Raw genomic sequence first — 22,285 nt, forward strand, 5'->3', positions numbered from 1 at the left:
GTTTTCAAGTACATTGAAAACCATCTTCATTTCGTTTTCCATGTTATTGAGACAGACGTTTTCTTTAGCCATTTTTTTGTAACTACCTGTGAAAACATTGAAATGAATGAGTATAATGCCTAATAAAGAATCATTTCATAACCTAGTCATAATATTATTACATATTTTCTTTATTTGCAAAGAAAAAAAAGAAAAAAATGTTTTTATTAATATTAACATTACAAACGGCATCCCCGGGGTTCGAACCCCGGTTGCCTCAGACCGTTTTCGCTCATTCCCGGATACCACTAGGCTAATGCCACGGTGGTGTCATTAAAGCGCAAAACAAATCATTTATATAATAAAAAGTGGTCCGACTTATATTAACATTAGTACAACCCATAAACACTTAAGACTAGAAAGCATAAACTCCTAAACATAAATACTAGGAAATATAAAAGACAGGGGCTTTTGACCAAAAGGGCGCCGCTCCCGGACACTCATTCTATAAACGATGGGGAAGCCATAGTCTCTCGGAGTCGCTTATTTTCATGGACAAGCTCCGCAATGAGCGTATCCCTCGTCCCCACAGTCTTTTCAAGATGATTGATCTGTGCTTGGCGATTGGGCTTGTTAACCACTTTTGGGACTTTTGGCTGTAGAGTTGCCGGGACTTGATGATGTAGAATGTAGAACAGAGAGGCATGGTGGACCTTTTCTTGCCCTTTCAATAGTCTAGGCACAAGAATGTTCTCGGGCTGACATTCAGTCCACACCCCCTGGATGGCACGAATTTCGCCAACATAATTGTAGTTCGAGCGAGTGAATTGAACTCGAAACAGGTCTGTCTTGAGAGGCGGCGGGATCTCCTGAAGGGCCCTGTGCTGGCGGGCTACCCGGTAGGGGTAGTACGAAGTGGCGCCAGATAAACCAAGCAGTGGAACAGGGTTGTGAAACCTGTGAGCATACCGAGCCTGACCCTCATGGAACCATTTAGCGTGCCATAAGAATGCTTTGGGATTTGGGTCTTTTAAAAAGTTTATTCAGGTAGAGTAATCCTTATCAGGGGAATTACTTTTTAAAACCTCAAATCTTTGTATCGGATGCATAAGGTCATCGATTTCAAAAAGCTGCATGAGGTGCCCAAATCCTCTTAAGTGGGATAAAAACCAGATTTGCAAAATTTCTAGGGCGGCCCGCATGATTTTCTCATCGTTTTGTTTAAAACGGTTAAGAGACAAAAATGTTTCTGCCAGAACCGAATTAACATAACCCAAGCCGGTGCAAATTTGTTTGGCCGCATACGCAATCGAGGGGTTTATTGAATTTTTGCGATGGGGGAAAATGACATACCCGATAAAAGCAAGGATAAAAATCTCAGATTTTTGGCTCATGGATTGATTTTCAAAGCATTCATTTAAGAAAAACCAGGGGCATGCATTACAATGAGCTTTAACGACTCTTTTCACGGTATTGCTCTCGACTCGCAAAAACTGGGATAATTCAGTTAGATGGGATACACCCAAAAGTGGTTTGATGAGCTCAGATCCCAAAGGCTTTCCAATGGCAACACTATATTCTTCCAGAGTCGAGGTTATTTCAAACTTACCAAATATGAAAGTGGATGTCTGAGGGCACCTGAAATGTGCTAATGCCTGCATCATGCCAGAATGGACATTGATCTTGAGCAGCGGAAGTAGGCGACCAATTCTTGCTTTGACATACTGTTGGCCATTCTGATCGAGTCGGTCCCACCATGCCAGAAGCTCTTTCTTAGGAGTGGGGACGAATTGGACATCGGCTCTTCCCATCATATATAGAATGCAATAACGGGTGGCCTAACAGTAACAAATCAAATGAATAAGTAGGCTGCATAATAAAATAAGAAAGGATAGAATATATACTTTTCCTTGAACCATGACAATCACAATAACATGCACATGAGGAGTGAGGTTCGATTTCTATTTAGACTAGTTCAGCAAAAAGAAATTAAAAGGGTGCCTGACTGTCGCAGTCTCGCGTTGGTGTCAAGTCCTTTTAACCTCGGCCAAATCGAAAAGAATATCTTATAGTCACGCGAATAGCGGCTAAAGATATTTCTTTACGATTTTTTTAGAAATAAATTTCGGAGAAAAGAAAGGTAACCTCTACATCGCGGGTTTGCGTTCGAGGTCGTATATTTCTTAACACCATCCTAAAATGCCCTATCGCGGCCCGGGTCCGACAGCGTGGTTGTGTGTGCAACAGTGTAGTGCTAAATCATTAAAGCATGCACAACAATTTATAAACAATCAATTTGAACCTGCAAGAACAAATAACACCTTAATATTAGGATCATACCTGGAGTCCTCGCTGCCAAACAAAAATTATTTTGAACAGGAAATTTTTTTTTTGTGGCTTAATCCACTTTAAAAAAATGCAAGTCCCTGGCGGAGTCGCCAGTCTGTCGTGACCGACCTCCATTTTTTTTATCAACATACAAAAGGGGGTTTCGCCTGGTACGTGCTAAGTCTAGGTTCGGGACTTAACTTGGGCTCTCCCAAGCCCATACCATATCGCGACTTAGGGTTTAGGTTTTTAACCTGCAAGTGGTTTATATCAAGAAGTCGCCACTAATCGATTTGGGGTGGGTCGATTAGAAACCCAAATAAGGTGATGGGAGAATCACCTTATTCCTACGAACCAGAGATTAAATGAGTTCGGGGACTTGGTTATACTAGTTGGATAAATAATGCCCTTTCGGTACCTTTTTACCCTGTTCATTTCTGAAAACATTTGTCAGGCAATTTGGATTGATTTTAGGACCTTTCTCCTAACATGTGAGGTGATCAAACGAGTGCATAATTATAAATAATTAGCAGTCAAAATAGATATGCAGCCCAAGGTTCTAGCCCTAACTAAGGCGACCAACATTTAAAACACAACAATTTATGCAATTAATATTCTAATTAAAAACAACATGCATAATAATACAACAATAATTTAAAACATTCAAATATATCACATAATTTAGAGAAGAAAATTTTTTTTAAAAAAATAAAATAATAAGAAGTAAATACGAAAAAAAATATATATTTATTTTTTTAATAAAATAATATAATATTATACCAGGTCGGGTCGCGGATCCGGGTCAGTCGGATCCGACCCGGGTCAACGGACCCGACCCATCGCGTTGACCCGGGTTTGGACCGGATCGGGCCCGGTTGAGGCCCGGTCTGGTCAATAAAGACGAAATAGGGCCGGTTCAACCGGGTCGAACCAGCTCAGGGATGGCTCCCACGTGTTTGAGCATGCGGGAGCTTCGACCAGCGAGATCCGGCGATCTCGCCGGACGACCCAGGCCGCCCATGGCCTGGGTCTTCACCTCATAAGACTCACTTACCTTCTCCGATGACCGGGACCGCCATCCGACTGCTCGTTCGCCGGCCGGCAACCAAAACAAAACTAGCCTCTTTGAGACATTTCATCGAGCACTTGGCGTGCGCGACTAAAATCAGAGGATTTCGACCTCTTCCGGCGACTTGGTCGGCTGCGACGGCTATGGTTCGCTTCCGACGGTGAGCAGGGGCCGGGAACGACGTCGGTATGGGCCGGGATTTGCGCGAGACGGCCGGCGCGAGTCCCGGCCAAACCGTGCCAAAAAAACAGGGGTGAACAGAGGACGTCGCGGCCGGGAAGGCTCACCGGTCTGTGCTGACTTCTAAGGGGCTTTCGGCGGGTCTGGGGGTGACGGCGACGCTGCTGGTTCTCCTTCCTGCTCTGGCGTGACCTCGGTACGCTCTATTTCTCTCTCTGTTCTGTTTCTCTCTCTCTCTCTTTCTCTCTGTTATGTTTTTTTCTCTCAAATGGCTGACCCGGCCTCCCTCTCTCTCTCTGGCTTATATAGCCGACGACGACGCTCACTCTCTCTGATCTGATCTCCTCCATTAATGGCCTGCACCGGCCTATGCCTATTCAAGACTTTTGTGGCTGATTTAGACCGGTGTAGGGGGTGCTCCGAGTCAGTGAAGAAGGAAGGAAGAAGGGGAGAAAGGAGGTCGGGTTTTCGGGGAGGACGGGACTGGGCCAGTCCCATTGGCGTGCTTTCTTGGCCAACTTCTGACCTGATGGAGATGGCGAGAGGCTGCTCCGCCGTTCATCGTTCTACTGCCAGATGTAGGGGCGAACAGGGGAGAGAAAGAGACAGGTCGGCGTGGGGGGAGAGAAGAAGAGAAGGGAGCTGGGCCGGGCCACGCCCAGCCCGCGCGGGGAAAAAGAAAAAAAGAAAGGCGGGCTGGGCTCGCGCGAGGGAAAAAAGAAAAAAGGAAAAGGGCCGGGTCGACCCGGCCCCGACTCGGCCCAACTCGAAATTGTTTTTTTTTAGTTCTAATAGACCCTATTAATACAAACGTGCCTAATTTCCATATGCAATGCATTTAAATAGAAATATTTTTTGTTTTAGGAATTACAGAAAATTAACTCCTAAATTTTGTGCAATTAATTTTGGGCAAATTAAAATAGGTGTCAACAACCATGAAGACCGACCTTGCGGCGAGTTCGAACTTGCCAGCCTAACCCTAACAAGGCTGACCTCGCCCAACGATAGCTAGGTCAATCCTCATCGGCCACAAGATAAACATAAAAAAAGAGAAAAAATAATAAAAAAATCATCAATTTTTTAAAAAAGTTGTAACTATTGTTCATGTTAGCCCTGGCAATGCCACGTGAGCGATTTTTGATCAAAATTGGCTAGATTGACTGAATTTGCATAATTGCAAAAGGTTTGTAACTCAATTGGCAAAAAAATGTTTAGAAATGAATTGACATAATTACAATAGGTTTAGGATTTTTGGGTAATTTTCTCCTTGTTAAGTGCACATGTGAAGGAAATCTTATATAGAATGTTGTTAGTGGAAAAATTGATATATCTAGTTGGCTAATAACTTAAAGGTTTCAATTTTTTTTAATATAAAATTGGGTACAACAAGCTAGATAGCATAATATGCTCTCACTTTATGCTCCGTTGTCTATCTTCCCATGAGGACGGGCCTCCAGGATCATCTAGATTGCTTGATGAGGTTTATTATCCCAGTTCAGTATACTGGGTGTTTTTAGAAAATAGCTTAATTAACTCACAACTCATTAAGCTATTTGAGTTAAACTTGGTTCAACTAGACATGCCAATGAGTTTTGTTGGAGTGTGGTTCATACTACCCATCGACAGGAAAGCACAGGGGTAGCGGCCTCGCGACGCTAGATGGCTTTTATGGTTTGAACCCATATTTTATTTATAGTTTGGGTTTGAGCCCATATATATATATATTCACTTTCTCTTATAATTGAGAGTGATGTAACAAAGATGTGGGGGTGCTAAATATAATGGAATCCTCTGCTGGATGTAGCCGTAGTTTAAGGGTGAACCGAGATAAAATCTTATGTCTTGATTTCTCTTCCTCGATTTACTCTCTATTTCATTGTGTTTGTGCCCCCAATCTTAACATCTGGTATCAAAGCAAGGTTTGATGTTAGGATTTCTTGGTGAACAGATATCCAAAAAATCAAATCTTGGGAAGATGTTGGCTGGGTAATTAAGAATTGAAGTAGAGAAATTCGAAGGAAATTGTTTTGAGTTATGGAAATTGAAGATGGAGGCTTTGCTCGTGGATAGATTTCTTTGGCGCGTGATCGAAGATGATAAACCTGAGGAGGCCCCCAAGGATTACAAGGAGAAGTTGAAGGAGTCCATGTTCACTGAATTGAAGGAGTGGATCAGCAGTGATCGGAAGGTGTGAAACCTGATCTGGCTATGTCTTACTGATAACGTCTTGGTGAATGTGACATTTGAGAAGAAGGTGAAGGATTTCTGGACGAAACTGGGAAGCCTTTATCTAAGCAAGTCTCTCATCAACAGGCTATTTCTGCAGAAGTGACTATACAATATTCAGATGAGCGAAGGTGATTCCTTTTATGTACACCTAAATGAGTTTAATACTGTTTGTGGACAACTTGCATCTATTGATGTTAATCTGGATGAGAAAGATAAATCATGTACCTTACTGTGTTCACTGCCGAATTCATGGGAATATATAATTGTTTCGATTGGCCCTAGTATTAGTGCGCTATCCTTTAAGGGTGTTGTAGCTACTCTATTGTCTGAGGAGGTGAGGAGAGTAAGTTCTGATAGTACAACGAATAAGGCTCTTTTCGTAAGAGAAAGAAACAGTGAACGGTCCAAATTCATATTTGGTGACATGAATAAGTCTAGAGGAAGATCTAAAAGCTGAGATCGATCAGAAATAACGTGTTGGAAGTGTAAAAAACCTGGACACTTGAAGAAATATTACAGAAGCAAAATTGTAGGTCCAGAGAAGCGAGATGAGGCACCATCCTCTAGTACAAACAAGGATGATGACAACAGTACGGGAGACATGTATCTCGTCTACAATTCATCTTTGGGTGACCATGGTGCATGGTTAATTGATACTCAAGCATCTTTCCACATGATGCCTCATATAGATTGGTTTTTGCTATTATGAGCCACATCAAGGAGCTAAAGTGCGTATGGGAGATGACACGACGATTGATATTATTGGTTGTCAAAAGGTGAAACTGAAGATGAAAGAAGTGACAATTAAGAATTTTCTGAATGTGAAGCATATTCCTAGTCTTACCAAGAATCTTAATTCTATGGAAACTATAGCAGATGCTGGAATTACTTTCACCAGCAACAAGTATGTATGCAAGCTAACTTGTGGATCTATGGTGATTGCAAACGACAAACGATATGGAAAACTATGGAAGCACAGTGGCCAGTGATGAGAGTTACATCTCAGAGCAGGTGGAAGAAGATCCTTCAAAGCTATGCCATCAGAGATTGGATCATATAAGTGAAAAAAGGCCGATAGCCCTTACCTAAAAGAAGATGGTGGATGGAATCCGAAGTTGTTCTATGGGTTTCAAATTTTGTTAACATTGTCTGCATAGAAAACAAAATCGGGTATCTTTTGAATCTATAGGAGGGAGAGCAAAAGAGATTTCGGATCTGATCCATGGTGACAATCTTAGTCCTACACCTATAGCATCGTTTGGAAAATCAAGGTATTATATTTCTTTTACTGATAATTTTTCTAGATATGTGTGGATATATTTCTTGCAGAGAAAAGACGATGTGTTTTCAAATTTTCCCAAGTTCAAAGCTTTGGTGGATAATTAGTTTGATAGGAAAATCAAAGTTTTGCAAACTGACAATGGAGGAGAATTTTGTTCAGTAAAATTTAATCAATTATGTGCGACCAGTGGCATTGCAAAGCAGAAGACAATGCCCAACTCACCTCAGCAAAATGGGGTGATAGAGAGGCTTAATCGGTCTCTCATGGAAAAGGAAGGGAGTAAACTAAGTGGTGTAGACCTAGCAGTTGAATTTTGGGCAAGAGCAATGGCTACTGCGTGCTATCTAAAGAACTGGTCTTCCACATCAGCTTTGAAGGATCAGGGACCGTTCGAGGCACTATTCAGGAAGAAGCCAGACATATCCCATGTTAGAGTGTTTGGCTGTGAAGTGTATGTACACATGCCAAATGAAAAGAGGAACAAGCTTGAGAGCAAGTTAGAAAAGTGCATCTTCATTAGGTACAATGATGGTGCCAAAGGGTATAAGCTATGTAATCCTAATACTAAACGTATCATCCACAGTAGGGATGTGGTGTTAAGACAACCTACAACAAATTAGATTGTTCCATATGCTCCTGAAAAACACATAAGGTTGAGTTAGATAGTGGTTTGATGGAAGAAATAGAGGCTACACAAGCTGGAACAAAAAATTCAGATTTTGAAGCCAATGAGCCTAACGAGGTAGATGACATAGCAGATTCTGAAATTGAGTTTGAAGTTGAAACACCACCTGAACCAATCTTAAGAAGGTCCACACGGCTGAGAAGACCACCCAAGAGGTATACTTTGTTTGCCGGTAATGAGAATTTTGCTCTGATTGTTACAAGTGATGATCCAAGTATTGTTAATGAAGCAATAAACATGGAGGATACCAAATAGTATAGCAAGCCATGAAAGATGAGATGAACTCACTGAATAAAAACAAAACGTGGAGTTTGGTAAAACTGCCTACAGATCAAAAGGCAATGTTTGCTAGTGGCTATTCAAGAAAAAGCTGTTTGCAGATGGAGAGATAAAACGATAAAAAACTCGTTTAGTTGCGAAGGGATACTCGCAGATAGATGGAGTCGATTATGGTGAGATTTTTTCTCCCATTGCTAAAGTCTTTTCTCTAGCAGCTGCATACAATCTAGAAGTAGAGCAGCTTGATATGAAAACATCATTCCTCCATGATGACTTGGAGAAGGATAATTACAGGAAGCAACCAGGAGGTTTGTGATCAAAGGAAAAGAAGATTTTGTTTGCAAACTGAACAAGTCTTTGTATGGCCTGAAGTATTATCTAAGAATGTGGTATTAGAAGTTCGTCTCATATGCCTTGAAGCTTGGCTTTATTCGTTGTGATACTAATTATTGTGTCCATGTGAAGAGATTAGAGAATGATTTTATTATCTTAACCTTATATGTTGATGATATGTTGCTAATTGGGAACAATTTGAGAATGATTAACACTGTGAAAGGATTATTGGCGAAACAATTGGAGATGAAAGATCTAGGCCCAGTAAACTTCATCTTGGGCATGCAAAGAAAAAGGAAGTGTGAGAATGGGAAGTTATGGCTAAGTTAGAAGAAATATGTTGAAATTGTGTTGAAAAAATTTAACATGGTGGACTGTAAACCAGTGAAGACCTCCACATCCACAAGTTCCAAGTTATCAGTGCTCCAATACTTCAAGACTGAAGAGGAAGATGAAGAGATGCCAACTATCCTATGTGCAAGTGTAGTTAAGAGTTTGATGTATGGATGGTGTGTACTCGTCTAGATATTGCTCAAGTAGTGGGAGTATTGAGCAGATATATTTGTCCAATCCAGGGAAAGAGCATTAAATGGCAGCAAAGTAGATGCTTCGTTATCTTCACGGTACATTTGGTTTTGAGCTATATTGTGAAGGCATGAAAGCTCAAAGGGACATCAAGCGTTAGAATTCAAGTGTTTTGTGGATGTTGATTGGGGAGATGACATTGATAGCATGAGGTCAATCGATGGATATGTTGTTTCCTTATTCGGCAAAACTGTGAGTTGGATGAGCAAGAGAGAGCACGGTTGCTTTATCTATCCCTGAAGCAGAGTATATGGCTTACTCATGCTGCTAAGGAAGTGATTTGGTTGCATTGATTATGTAAAGAGCTTGGTTTTACACAAGGTGGAGTGAAGATAGGGTGTGATAACCAGAGTGTTATATTCTTTGCTAAGAATCTTGGATTACATGCAAGAACAAAACACATTACCATACAATATCATTAGAGAGAAGGTGGAACAGAAGGTTGTAGTGCTAGAGAAAGTCGACATGTAGGTGAATAGTGCATATATATTTTTTTAATCAAGGAGTGAGTGCAGAAAAGTTTGAATGGTGTACAAATGTGTTGGGTCTAAAGAAGCATGTGAAGTATTCACTAAGTGGGAGAATGTTGGGGTACGGTTAATACTCTCTATCGACATGAAAGCACGGGGGGTTTCGCTCCTCGGTGAGTAGACGGGGTCCCGGGGGTGTCGCCTCGGTGGAGGTTGTAGGGGGCAGCACCCCGGCAACGCTAGAATGCTTTTATAGTTTGAGCCCATATTTTATTGGTAGTTTGGGCTAGGGCCCATGTATAGCTATTGAATGCCTATATATATTTTCTTTTTCTTGTAATTGAGAGTGATGTAACAAAGAGGTAAGAGGTGCTAAATATAGTGGAATCCTCTGTTACATGTAGCCCTAATTTAAGGATGAACCATGATAAAACCTTATGTCTTGATTTCTCTTCCTCGTCTTTACTCTCTATTTCGTTGTCTTTGTACACCCAATCGTAACAAGTTCAAACTTTAGACTCTCTTCGGTTTCCTCGTTATAAAGATCATAGACTTTTGTTGCATATTCCCACACAACTATATTATCTCAAAGTTTCAAATAACTTAAGGAATGCTAAAAGAAGTAACGTTGATAGTGCAGTTAATTGAGGCGGTGGGGAATTACCAACTTAAGAGCTGGGGGTTACTCGTTCGAATCTCACCAAATTTACGCAATGTCCTCTGAGTTGACAGCTGCATAAGCCAAAGGTCTGGATTTAACCTTTCATTAGGCATGTGAGATGTTTCATATGCCTTTAGATAGTCGGGTCTCTACACTTGTGTTCTTGGATTAAAAAAGACCATGACTTTTAGCTCCATGGCTAAACAGAATGCAAGTTGAAATGGAGTGCCCCATCAAAAGAATCGATAAACGGCATCATCTGTATAATTTTTGGAATTCATATTCTCACAATAGTTTCCTATGTAAAGTATAGACAATGCATAGCTTGGGTCGACAAAAACATATTGGTGCATACACATCTACGGATAATTTAGTAGTGAGGCTCGCTGTTGACATTGCAATGGATGGGTGAAGAATAGTACTTATTCAGATTCTTAATATATGGTTGGTTTAGACTAGTAAAATGAATGTCTGATTTAGGGGGATGACTATTAATTGTTTGGACAGTTCACAGATGCAATGTGTAACAAAAGTATCAATTGAAAAACACCGGATTCAAAGTTAAAATGGACATGACCAAAAACTCCATCTAGTTTTCCCTCGAGCAAAATCTTGATGCAAGACCTAAATCTTTAGCATAGGCAAATGATGACGCGCAAATCCAAATCGGGCCTTGAACCGGATCGATCTCCACTTGGGACGGATACACACACCAAAGAATAAGAAGCCTCATGAGATTTTCCTTATGAGAACCCTCCGATACTTAAGTGAGCATGGGTTGATTATGGGTTGAAGAAGATGAAGATGAGAGGAAGAAGAGAGTTTGAGCTGGAAAAAATCTACTTCTAAAATGTTCAAGAGCTGGTTACGAGAATCCCCTAATTTAAGGTCTAGTGAACCTCAGCAACTTTCTATGCTCCTGAAGTTAGCTAAGGAGAAATATAAGTGCCCTTGACTGAGTGAAGTGACTATATTGGGCTTTTTGAGCCCATCATGAGTATGTTGGTTAGCCCCAACATCCGTTCCATTGATCTTGCATGCACACAATGTCATTGATTATCTGATTGAACACATTTTCTGACTTCTAGTTCAGCTACAATTCATGTGATCCCTAAACACCGTCCTTCGCTCTGACTCATTGCTCCCTTATGATGCATGCTCTCACGAACAAGTACAATCTATTGCGAATAAAAAGAGAGAGAGAGAGAGAGAGAGAGAGAGAGAGAGAGAGAGAGAGAGAGGTTAAGTTCAACCTTCTAGATTTTGAGCATCAATGGTAATACACTCCCCACAAAACCAAAACCCTAAATAAATAGACAAAAAGAAGACAGCCAAGGAATTGATTTTGCGCCAATTTTTAAATGTCGCACTTGTGCCTCCACAAGTGGGATCTTTTGCCAATAAAATCGGAGAGAAATGATTGTATCTTTGTCTGTCTTGTTATACATCTGATATCTTCCCGCACAGACATCAGAGCATGTGATCCCTAAACATAGTCCTTCGCTCTGAATCATTTCTACCATATAACGCTTGCTCTCATGAATAAGTACAACCTATTTCGAATAAAAAAGAGAGGTTAAGTTCAACCTTTTAGATTTTGAGCATCCATGGTGAAACGCTCCCCACAAAACCAAAACCCTAAATAAATAGACAAAAATAAGACAGCCAAGGAATTGATTTTGTACCAAATTTTAAATATCCCACTTGTGCCTCGACTAGTGGAGCTTTTGCCGACAAAAATGGGAGAGAAATAATTGTATCTTTGACTGTCTTGTTATACATCTGATATCTTCCGGTACAGACATCAGAGCAGCGCTTTTTCATGATCAGCTTCAAATTTATGTCCAAAAACATCCAATGAGATAGGATCAGCATTTTCTCCATGTTGAGGGTTTTAAATTGAACGTGGTCTAGCTGGGTTTCTTTGTTATCTTGCTGCAAGTAGAAGGACTTTGCATGTCTGTAGAAGATCGAAGATGGGATAAATTGATAAAGGAACTAAATGCAGGTAAGCTAAAACAAAAGGAAACAAATAAAATAAAAAAATACAATGCCCAAGTATTTACATGGTTGTATGCATGCATGATATTTATGATATCTTGAAAAAAGATTGAGTCATCGTACTGAAGGAGGTAAATTGAGAAACCATCCATAACTGGTGTGGTATTCTTATAGTGATGCATAGAGAGGGTAGTTCTGTTAGTCCTTCTCGTCACCTTGCAGTAGACCCGTCAAACGGGTGGATTGAGTTGAGTTTGGGTCAAGTCGAAAATGATCCAATCCAAATTGACCCATTTAATCCATTTTGACCCATTTCCATTCAATACAAATCTAATAACCCATATTGAACCCCACCTATATTATTAAAACCCTTCCATATTTAACAAAATCTAGGAAAACTCATATACAAACTAAGGTGGGAGCGTGGAGTGAGCTAGCACGTGATCAAGTGAGGGCGAGAGAGAGTAAGTCATAGAGGTGGGTTGGGTCTAAGTAAGTTGTGAATCTATTTAACAATCATATTTTGACCCAAAAAAACACCCATATTATTTTGGATTTTACCATTCTTAACCCATTTATTGAATATAACTAACACATACAACAACTTATCCCAACAAATATGGATTGAGAATTGGGTCTATGACCCCATTTGACAGCTTTACCTTGCCGATTTGTTACAAAAGAAATTGAAGATTACATTAGTGACACATCAACTCATACAAATCTAATGGCTCAAGTTCACTAAATCTCACTAATGAACAAAAAACCTAATTCTTGAATCAATCAGACTCTTATGAAGTCATATTTTTTCTCCATCCTTAGTTATAGGAAATTTCTACCAATCAGACATCTATTTAGTGAGTTACAAATATCGACACCACTGGCATGCGAGTGTAACTAAAATTAAATGTGAGTAATGTGTATGTTTGTGTATGGAGAGGAACTTTTCTCGAATGAATGATGATGACAACACGGCCCTTGGAAAATGCCCAACCCCTCTCACAAGTCACGACCCAAATTAGTCTCCTCTATCCATCACTGCATCTTCAAAGATTTGAACTCAAGATCTCATACTCTGATACTATGTGAAATTTTGTAGGAACACTGCCAACTATTTTAAAAACTTAAGCTGTTAGATGAATGCGAGATTTAATATTTAATTATCCTATAAACGTGGTTGAATCAAAACCCTTTAGTGTTAGTTTGCTAATATGTCACCCATTTAATAAGGAAGGAAAATCGAAGACGTCGATTGGCGTGAGCTTCAATCCCAAAGAACTATTACGCACATTGTCAATCATATAATAGTGTAAGTAGGCTTTTTGCTTCTTGGACAAAACCTAAGAATTGGAAAATTCATTCTCATATCTAATTGGGCGATCCCTGACGTCCCCCACCAACTCATTGGACTACCCTTGGAATAATTTCGATAACCATGATGAGAAATGCGTGGGTCATGGACATTTATTTGACCATGCGCCAAACTAATCAAATCTCACCATCTAGAAACCTCAACAAACATGCTGAAACATGTCCTTATGTGGCCCATCTTTGAGTGCATGTTATCGAGTCATACAAGGTGGCCACGCTGGTTCTTCTTCATCCAACAATATATAGTTTTACGGCAGTGGCTTGTCCCGCTTCATTGTTCGACCCAAAGCATACGTGCGTGCGGAGATTTGTCTATATAAACCAAAAAGAACAGGAAATAAAGAAGAGCACGTTATGTATGTCTATGGAGATGCTTATTAGGTGAGAAGCAATGGGAGCAGAGATTGTTCTCTTGCCATCGGTCCCCTCATGATTGCTAAATGCGCAATTAAATCTTCCCATGTGAGAGGAACGTGGAATCTAATCGGATTGCTCTCCAATTTAATTGATTTTTTCTCTTACCAAACTCTTATTTCTCTCGATCTTTGTCTATGGTGGTTGCGATCTCCTCTTGACTGGATCATATCTCCTATAACCTCATCCCTTCGACGGATGGATTTCCTTGGAACGCGTTGTGTTCATTATGGTTGTCGTCCTCTCGGGAACCCAAGATGTGCACTCTACTTTACAAGGTAGAAGAAGTAATCACTTCACCACTCATGTCCTATCACCTGTCAAATACACCATTACACGCATGTAATGTACCGAAATTGAGTTCATAATTAAAAATTTCAACCTTGAATTCTAAAACGTATCCGTGTGTGTGATCCGATCACCTCTAGGTGCGGCTCATCCCACTATGACATAGTGCCAACATCGAGCACTGCTACCGACCTGCCTCCAACCACCTCCGATCCCTGTTTTGACCCATTCCCTTCCTATGTCTGGTGCATCCTACGACTATGTGTGTGTGTTTGGGTTGAATAGACTGAACTGAACAGTCAAGAAGGTTTCGAATTCAAATTTTTTTAACCAACACAGACGTCCAGTTGTTAACATCGTCTGCATATAAAATTTGAATGTGATGAATATTTTGTCTGCATACTCAAATATACATATTAGTCCAAATAGAATTTTTCATTATCTCCAAAATATATAGGAAATTTTGCCATCAAGCTCCACCTTTCGGTCATGAGAAAACATTCTATAACCATTTAATATGGACATTTCTTCACACGCATGAAAAGTTAGCTCATGTAATATTATCCAAAAAGTCTTAAACCGATTGGAAAACAGCCAATTCAATCTTAAACTTATCAATTGTTCTAATTTAGTCCTTCAACTTTTACAAATTTGCCAATATAGTCCTTCCATCGAATTTTGGCGAAAAATTACTGACGTGGTGGTTCAGTAGTGACGGTTGTCCTAGTGTTATGCTTGGCGTTGACGTGGATAATTTTTTCAACTTTTTAAAAATTTTCTGTAGTGAGTTTATGCGAAGATGGAAAAGACAAACAAAAGAAGCGACGAACAAAGGTTTTATGTGGTTTGGTCGACTAAGAAAAAGTTCCTTGGAAGCCTACATCCGAGGTAGAAATCCCCATATTTCTTAACTTCTTGGGGGAGATTCATTCTCTTTAAATGAACAAGATATTTGATAAACATAGCATGTGATTTTTATGGTAAATACAGCTGTTACACATTGAACATTGATCGTTTGAAGAAGAAGAAAAGAAGAGAAGGGGATGAATGAATTGTCTAACCCTCTAGGTTAGCATGCTCTCTTATTTATACTAATAGTGAGGGTACATAGTTATGTGGTAGACATTCCCACACATGATAGTAAATAATAATAAAATAACTCATAATAACTCGTAACACCCTCCCTCAAGCTGAGGCATAGATATCGACCATGCCTAGCTTGTTACATATAAAGCGAACCCGTTGCCCAGCTAAAGATTTAGTAAACACATCTGCTAGCTGATCACCAGTACGAACATGTGAGAGAGTGATACTCCCAAGCGTAAGCTCCTGTCGAAAAAAATGACAGTCAATCTTAATGTGTTTTGTTCTCTCGTGAAAGACAGGATTTGAAGCAATGTGAATCGCTGAACTACTATCACACCATAGCAAAGTAGGACCACTCAACCCATATCCAACCTCATTCAGAAGATGTCTAGTCCACATAATCTCTGCAGTGGCTGCAGCAATGGCCCGATACTTTGCTTCAGCACTACTCCTCGCAACAATGTCCTGTTTCTTACTCTTCCATGAAATCAAATTACCACCAACATACAAAGCATATCCAGAGGTAGACCGCCTATCAGTAGGGCAACCAGCCCAATCAGCATCAGTATAACACTCCATGCGAACGTGACCATGAGCGGCAAAAACAATTCCCTTGCCGGGACTACCTCGAAGATATCTCAGAATCCTCAAAACAGCATCCCAATGTGGTTGTCTAGGTGCTGCCATAAACTGACTAGCTACACTAATCGAATATGCAAGATCAGGTCTAGTCATCGTAGTGAGATAGTTTAGTTTACCAACAACACGTCGGTATCTTTCAGGGTGTTCAAACAACTCGCCCTGATCAGGAATAAGCTTCAATCCCGGTTCCCATAGGCGACTCTGCAGATCGAGAGTGCTGCATGTTAAATTCAGCCAAAATATCTAGAATATACTTACGTTGTGACAAAGAAATACTTCCTTTCTTTCGAGCCACCTCTATGCCAAGAAAATATCTCAAATCACCCAGGTCTTTCGTCTCAAAGTGAGTATGTAAATATCTCTTCAGCTCAACAATACCCTGCTCATCATCCCCTGTCAAGACAATGTCATCCACATATAAAACCAGAAAGATACACCTAGTAGTAGCACGACGATAGAACACTGCATGATCCTTTTGAGACTGAAGCAAACCAAAAGTCTGAACCACTGAGTTGAATTGGTCAAACCATGCTCGAGGAGATTGCTTCAAACCATACAAAGAGCGACGAAGCTTACAAACTTTCCCTCCCCGAGCAAAGAAACCCCGGAGGCCGCTCCATATAAACATCCTCAAAGAAGATCACCGTGAAGGAAAGCATTCTTGATATCCAACTGATGGAGAGACCAAGAATGCACAGCTGCAAGGGATAAGAAAAGCCGAACAGATGCCATTTTGGTAACCGGGGAGAAGGTCTCAAAGTAATCAAGACCATGAGTTTGAGCATAACCCTTAGCAACCAACTGGGCTTTCAGACGAGCAACAGTTCCATCAGGATTGACCTTCACGGCAAACACCCAACGACAACCAATAACCTAAGCACCAGGAGGAAGATCAACCAAGGACCAAGTCTGATTGCGTTGGAGGGCACTCATTTCCTCCTCCATGGCCAAACGCCAACCTGCATGCTGAAGAGCCACGGGAACAGAAATAGGTAGGGAGGTAGCATCAATATTAGCCACAAAAGCCGACAAACTCACTGATAAACCCTTGTAGGAATGTGTATAAAGAGGGCGATCCCTGCAAGCATGGTAGCTCTTACGAAGAGCAATAGGTTGCTCGGCTGTATTAGTCTCAGTAAGTGGATCAGCTACAGGAAGGAGTTGCTCAACAGGAGGATCCTCCACGGGAGAGACTGGCCCAGAGGGAGAATTGACAATGGGGGCAATGTCTAGTGAAGACGCTGGAGAGATAACTGGATGAGAGACCATTGGCGGAGAATAGACAAGTACAGGGTCAGAAGATGTGGACTCGGATAATGGCGGGACTAAATCAGATGAACTAGAGCTAGTTGCAGAAAAGTAAGGCTGAGACTCTATGAATGTGACATGATGGGAGGTGAGCATTTTTCTTAAGGTAGGAGAATAGCAACGATAACCCTTTAACACCCGTGAGTAACCAAGAAAAACACATTTGAGTGCACGAGGATCTAGTTTTGATACACCCGGACGATCATCATGGACAAAACAAGTACACCCAAAAAGTTTAGGGGGAAGAGAAAAAAGACTGCGATTAGGAAAGAGGAGCCCATGTGGAGTATTACCCCCAAGAAAAGAAAGAGGCATACGATTAATGAGATAGCATGCTATAAGAACAGCTTCCCCCCAGAATTTTTGTGGAACATGCATATGTATAAGAAGAGCACGAGCAGTATCCATAAGATGGCGATTCTTCCGCTCAGCAACACCATTCTGTTGGGGTGTGCGAGCACATGAAAGACGATGGTGAATACCATGAGAACGGAGAAATTGATGGAAATGATCCGACATATATTCCCCCCTACGATCAGATTGTAAAGCCTGAATGTTATGATGGAATTGGGTGTCGATAGAAAAATAAAACTCACGGAACACGGAAAATAACTCAGAACGTTCTTTTATTAAGTAAACAAATGACATTCTTGTGAAATCATCGACAAAGAGAACATAATAACGATAACCAAAGACTGACATAATAGGACTAGGTCCCCACACATCAGAATGGACCAAGGCAAACGGAGCAGTTGCTCGTTGAGATACACTTGATGGTAAAGAAACACAACTATGCTTTGCAAGCTGACAGGACTCACAATTTATTATAGACACTGAACGAAAACGAGGAAACAATGATCGCAACATAGATAGAGAGGGATGTCCTGCACGATAGTGAACGCCTAAAACATCTCGTCTCTTTCACTAGCGCAATGGAATAGACGCACCATCTAGCTGGTAGATCCCACCATTGACACTTCCCTTACTGATAGTCTTCCGCATCGAGAGATCCTGCAAAACACAATAATCAGGGTAGAAAGTCACGGAGCAATTCAAATCCCGTGTGATACGACCAACAGATAACAAATTAAATGGCATGCCGGGAGTATATAAAACAGAAGATAAGGAGATCTCATCGGAAGGTCGTGCAACTCCGTGTCCCTGAACCATCAAGGATGACCCGTTCGCAATAGTAATATGGCGTAACGGAGCCGAGGACCGATATGCAAGAAGAATACTCTATTACCCGTCATGTGAGCACCGCACCGTAATCAATAATCCAAGTAGCGGAAGGAAGAGCTGCACATGCTGAGGTAGAGGAATAATTAGATGATTGCTGTAGTTGTGCAATAGAGGCAGACGCAGTCCTACTCCCTGAGGTCTGAAACTCCAAGTAGCGAGTATACTCCTCAGGACTCATTGTGATCACCTTTTGGTCCATAGGCACGCTCTCAGGCGCAACATGAGCAGATGTGGTTAGTGAACCAGAAGCTGCTTGTGCAGCTTGTAATTTTCGGCAATAGCTGCGAAGATGTCCAACAATACCACAATAATTGCAAGTACGAGTCTCCCGACCACGACCGGTAGTACCACCACGACCTCCCCCTCGGTCACGGCCTCCACTGCCATGGCCACCTCCTTTGTTCGTATATAAAGCAGCAGCCTATTCACCAACCTCTGAGGGGGCGGCTTTAACCTCCTTACGACTCGCAGTATGAAGAACACGACGATGAACTTCTCCAAGAGAAGGAACTCGAGCATCTGAAAGGATTTGTGAGCGAGCAGTGTCAAACTCAGCTCCCAGCACATTAAGATAGCAAGTGACCAGAAACTGATTTCGTTGTTCTTGAAAAGTAGTCCGACTAGACGTAAACGGGACTAACCGATCAAATTCATCAGCAAAGGATTTAAAATCCTCATAATATCCCTGCAGAGGCCGACCGGCAGAAGCCGGCTTCAACAACCCACACACAACATCATAGAGTCACGAGAAATCATTCAGAGAGGAGTATAAATCTGCCAAAGCATCCCATAACTCCTTAACAGTATCAGTATTGCTAACAACGGTCTGAACAGAATTATCCATAGCATTCAATAGTTGACTATAAATACGACAATCAACAGTATACCATTCATCATAAGTCGGGTCATCCCTGCTCGGGGGAGGCTGAGTAAGATGATGAGATAACCGCTGTCCGTGCAAATTCTTGAAAACATTCTTCTTCCAAAGTGTGTATGTAGACTGTCCCGTCAAAACACGTTCGACGAGCTTAGACGAAGTAGATATAAAGGTCGGAGCTTGTGACCGCATCACATCAGATCCAGTCGCACCAGATCTATTCATGGCTAATCCAGTCTCACCGGATTCAACAGTAGCATCTATCGGAGTCTCTGAATCACTTGACATAATGATGCGTACTTAATCTAGTCACACCAGATTAATCAGAAAATTAGATTAAAGAAAGAGATCACAAGCTCCACCGATCCTTGATCAGAACTAGATCAGATCTGGAAGAAGAGAATGACCAACAAAAAGAGAAGCAGGCCGAGAGATTAGATCAGAGAGAGAGAGAGCAGATTGTGACGGTGATGGTGGTGGTGATGGTGGCGCTGGCTAGGGTTAGGATTTAGGTTGGGGTGGCGGCTAGGGTTGGCTCTAATACCGTGTTTGAAGAAGAAGAAAAGGAGAGAAGGGGATGAATGAATTGTCTAACCCTCTAGGTTAGCATGCTCTCTTATTTATACTAATAGTGAGGGTACATAGTAATGTGGTAGACATTCCCACACATGATAGTAAATAATAATAAAATAACTCATAATAACTCGTAACAATCGTCAATCTTATCATGATTTGGCAAGTATATCTCGCCAACACTACCCCTCCAAGTTGAGGCAAAGATATCTTTTGAGGTCAACTTGGCCAACATTTGTTGAGGTACTCCTTTAGAAAGGGGTTTAGTAAAGACATCGGCAAGTTTTTCTTTGCTTTGAACATAAAGAGTCTCAATAGTTTGGTCTTGAACTCCCTTGATCAAAATGACAGTCAACTTCTATGTGTTTTGCTCTTTCATGGAAGATTGGATTTGATGCAATGTGAGTCGCTGCTTGGTTATCACAAAATAGCTTCATAGGAGTAGGAGGTCCTTCAAGGCCCAAGTCACTCAATAGCAAGTGAAGCCAGACCAATTCACATGTGGCAGATGCCATAGATCCGTATTTTGCTTAGTGCTTGAACGAGCAACCACAGTTTGCTTTTTGCTTTTACATGTAACGAGATTACTTCCTACAAGAGTACAAAAACCAGCGGTGGACCTCCTATCAATGGGACTGCCAGCATAATCAACATAAGCATATCCTACAATCTTTGTGTGACCATGTTTCTTCATAAGAATGCAACATCCTGGACATGACTTCAAATACCTTAATATACGATTGACAAGTTCCATGTGACCTTTGGTAGGAGCAAGCATAAACTGACTTATGAAGCTAATGGCAAATGAAATCTCCAGTTGAGTGATAATCAGTTAAATTAGCCGATCGATGAACCTTTGAAACTGGCCAAAACTTTGGAGAGGAATAGTACTTTTCATTACATTGTTCCCAAAGTCCATTGAAGACTCTGCAGGTTTGGCCCCCATATTTCCTGTTTCCTTTAACAAATCCAATGCATATTTTCTCTGAGAGAGAAACAAGCCTTTACTGGAATTGGCAACTTCAATTCTAAGGAAGTATCACAACCAACCCAAATTCTTGATGTCAGACTTCTCATGCAAATACTTTTTAAGAGTTTCAATCTCCTATAGATTGTAGCAACCTAACCTCGGGGTGCACTATCTAGGGGTTCGGCTAATGGATTATTAAGTCTATGCCTAACTCGGGCCCTCCCAAGCCCTACCAATTCGCGACTAAGGGTTTAAGTTCTTAACATGTAAATGTTTTTATGCTGGAGTCGACACTAATCTATTTGTGGTGAGTCGATTAATAACCCAAATAAAACATAGAGAGATATATTTTATTTCTACGAACTAGAGATTTTGAGTTCAGAGACTTGGTTACGCTAGATTTATTCTAACACCCTTTCGGTACCTTTTCTTTTTTAAAAAAAATGTTTAATCAAGTAGTCTTGATCCATTTTATTACCTAGTTGCTAACATGTGGGGTGACCAAGCGGGTGCGCAATCCACCAAAGTAACACCCAACAATAAAGGCAGTAAATAAATTGCTAGATTAGGAGAATAACGCACCTCAAAGCAATGTAAGCATCTGCATTGTTAGCTAGAAAATCACATCAACAATCCTAATATGATTTTCTAATTAAGGAGCAATTAACTCAATGTAATTTTTTGGATTTCCTCTTGATTAAATGAAAATTAACCTACGTACCATGATGTGCAAAGTATGACATGTGATTAATTAAACCTAGCGTACGAACTATAAAACATGTGATTAATTAAACCTAGCATGCGAACTATAAGACATGTGATTAAATGACCTAATTCTAATGACAGGCATATGATGTATTTTTGTATTTTTAATAAATTCGGAATTAAAAATGCCAATTATCTAAACATGCAATTTTAAACTAAAGAAAGCAAATTAACCTATTCTAGAGCAATCTTTTTGTTTTTTTTTAATCGAAATTCGAAATTAAAATCAACCCGAAATGAACTATCAAGGTTAGAATAATATCTAATTAAACTAGGAAACAAATTACTCTAATTCCTAATTTAAATTAGAAATTATCTTATCTTTCTAGCAAATCTAGGTTGTCCTATTCTATTCAAAAAAGTTATCTAGATATATTCTAAACATGCAACGTTATCTTCTAAGAAATCAATTCAAATTGCATCTAATCTTTTTGGATTTTCTTTTAAAGAAACAAAATCAAATAAGAGATAAACACCACCATCAAATCAATATCCACACAATCCGCAAAATTTATCTTATCTATTTAAATTTGGAAACAGAATAAACCAGCGATCATATCAAAGTGGTTATGGATATTGATGGAAAGTTTTCTGTTTGAATTTGGAAACAAAATAAATCAAAAATCGTATCCTAGTGATTATGGATAGGATTGAAGATTTTACGTGCC

At 40.5% G+C, this 22,285-nt stretch overlaps 1 long non-coding RNA gene across 1 annotated transcript; it reads right to left on the reverse strand.

The window, feature by feature from the left end:
- Window positions 1–18,126: 18,126 nt before the first annotated feature.
- LOC130140407 (uncharacterized) lies at window positions 18,127–19,639 on the reverse strand. Its single transcript, XR_008818420.1, has 3 exons — window positions 19,320–19,639; window positions 18,429–18,951; window positions 18,127–18,201 (listed from the first exon to the last, which is right to left on the reverse strand). It is a non-coding gene; the product is annotated as an uncharacterized LOC130140407 (long non-coding RNA).
- Window positions 19,640–22,285: the final 2,646 nt, after the last annotated feature.

Source organism: Syzygium oleosum, unplaced genomic scaffold (assembly GCF_021117445.2).
Source record: "Syzygium oleosum isolate NSW1041296 unplaced genomic scaffold, Sole_v2.1 Sole_v2.18, whole genome shotgun sequence".
NCBI lineage: Eukaryota > Viridiplantae > Streptophyta > Magnoliopsida > Myrtales > Myrtaceae > Syzygium > Syzygium oleosum.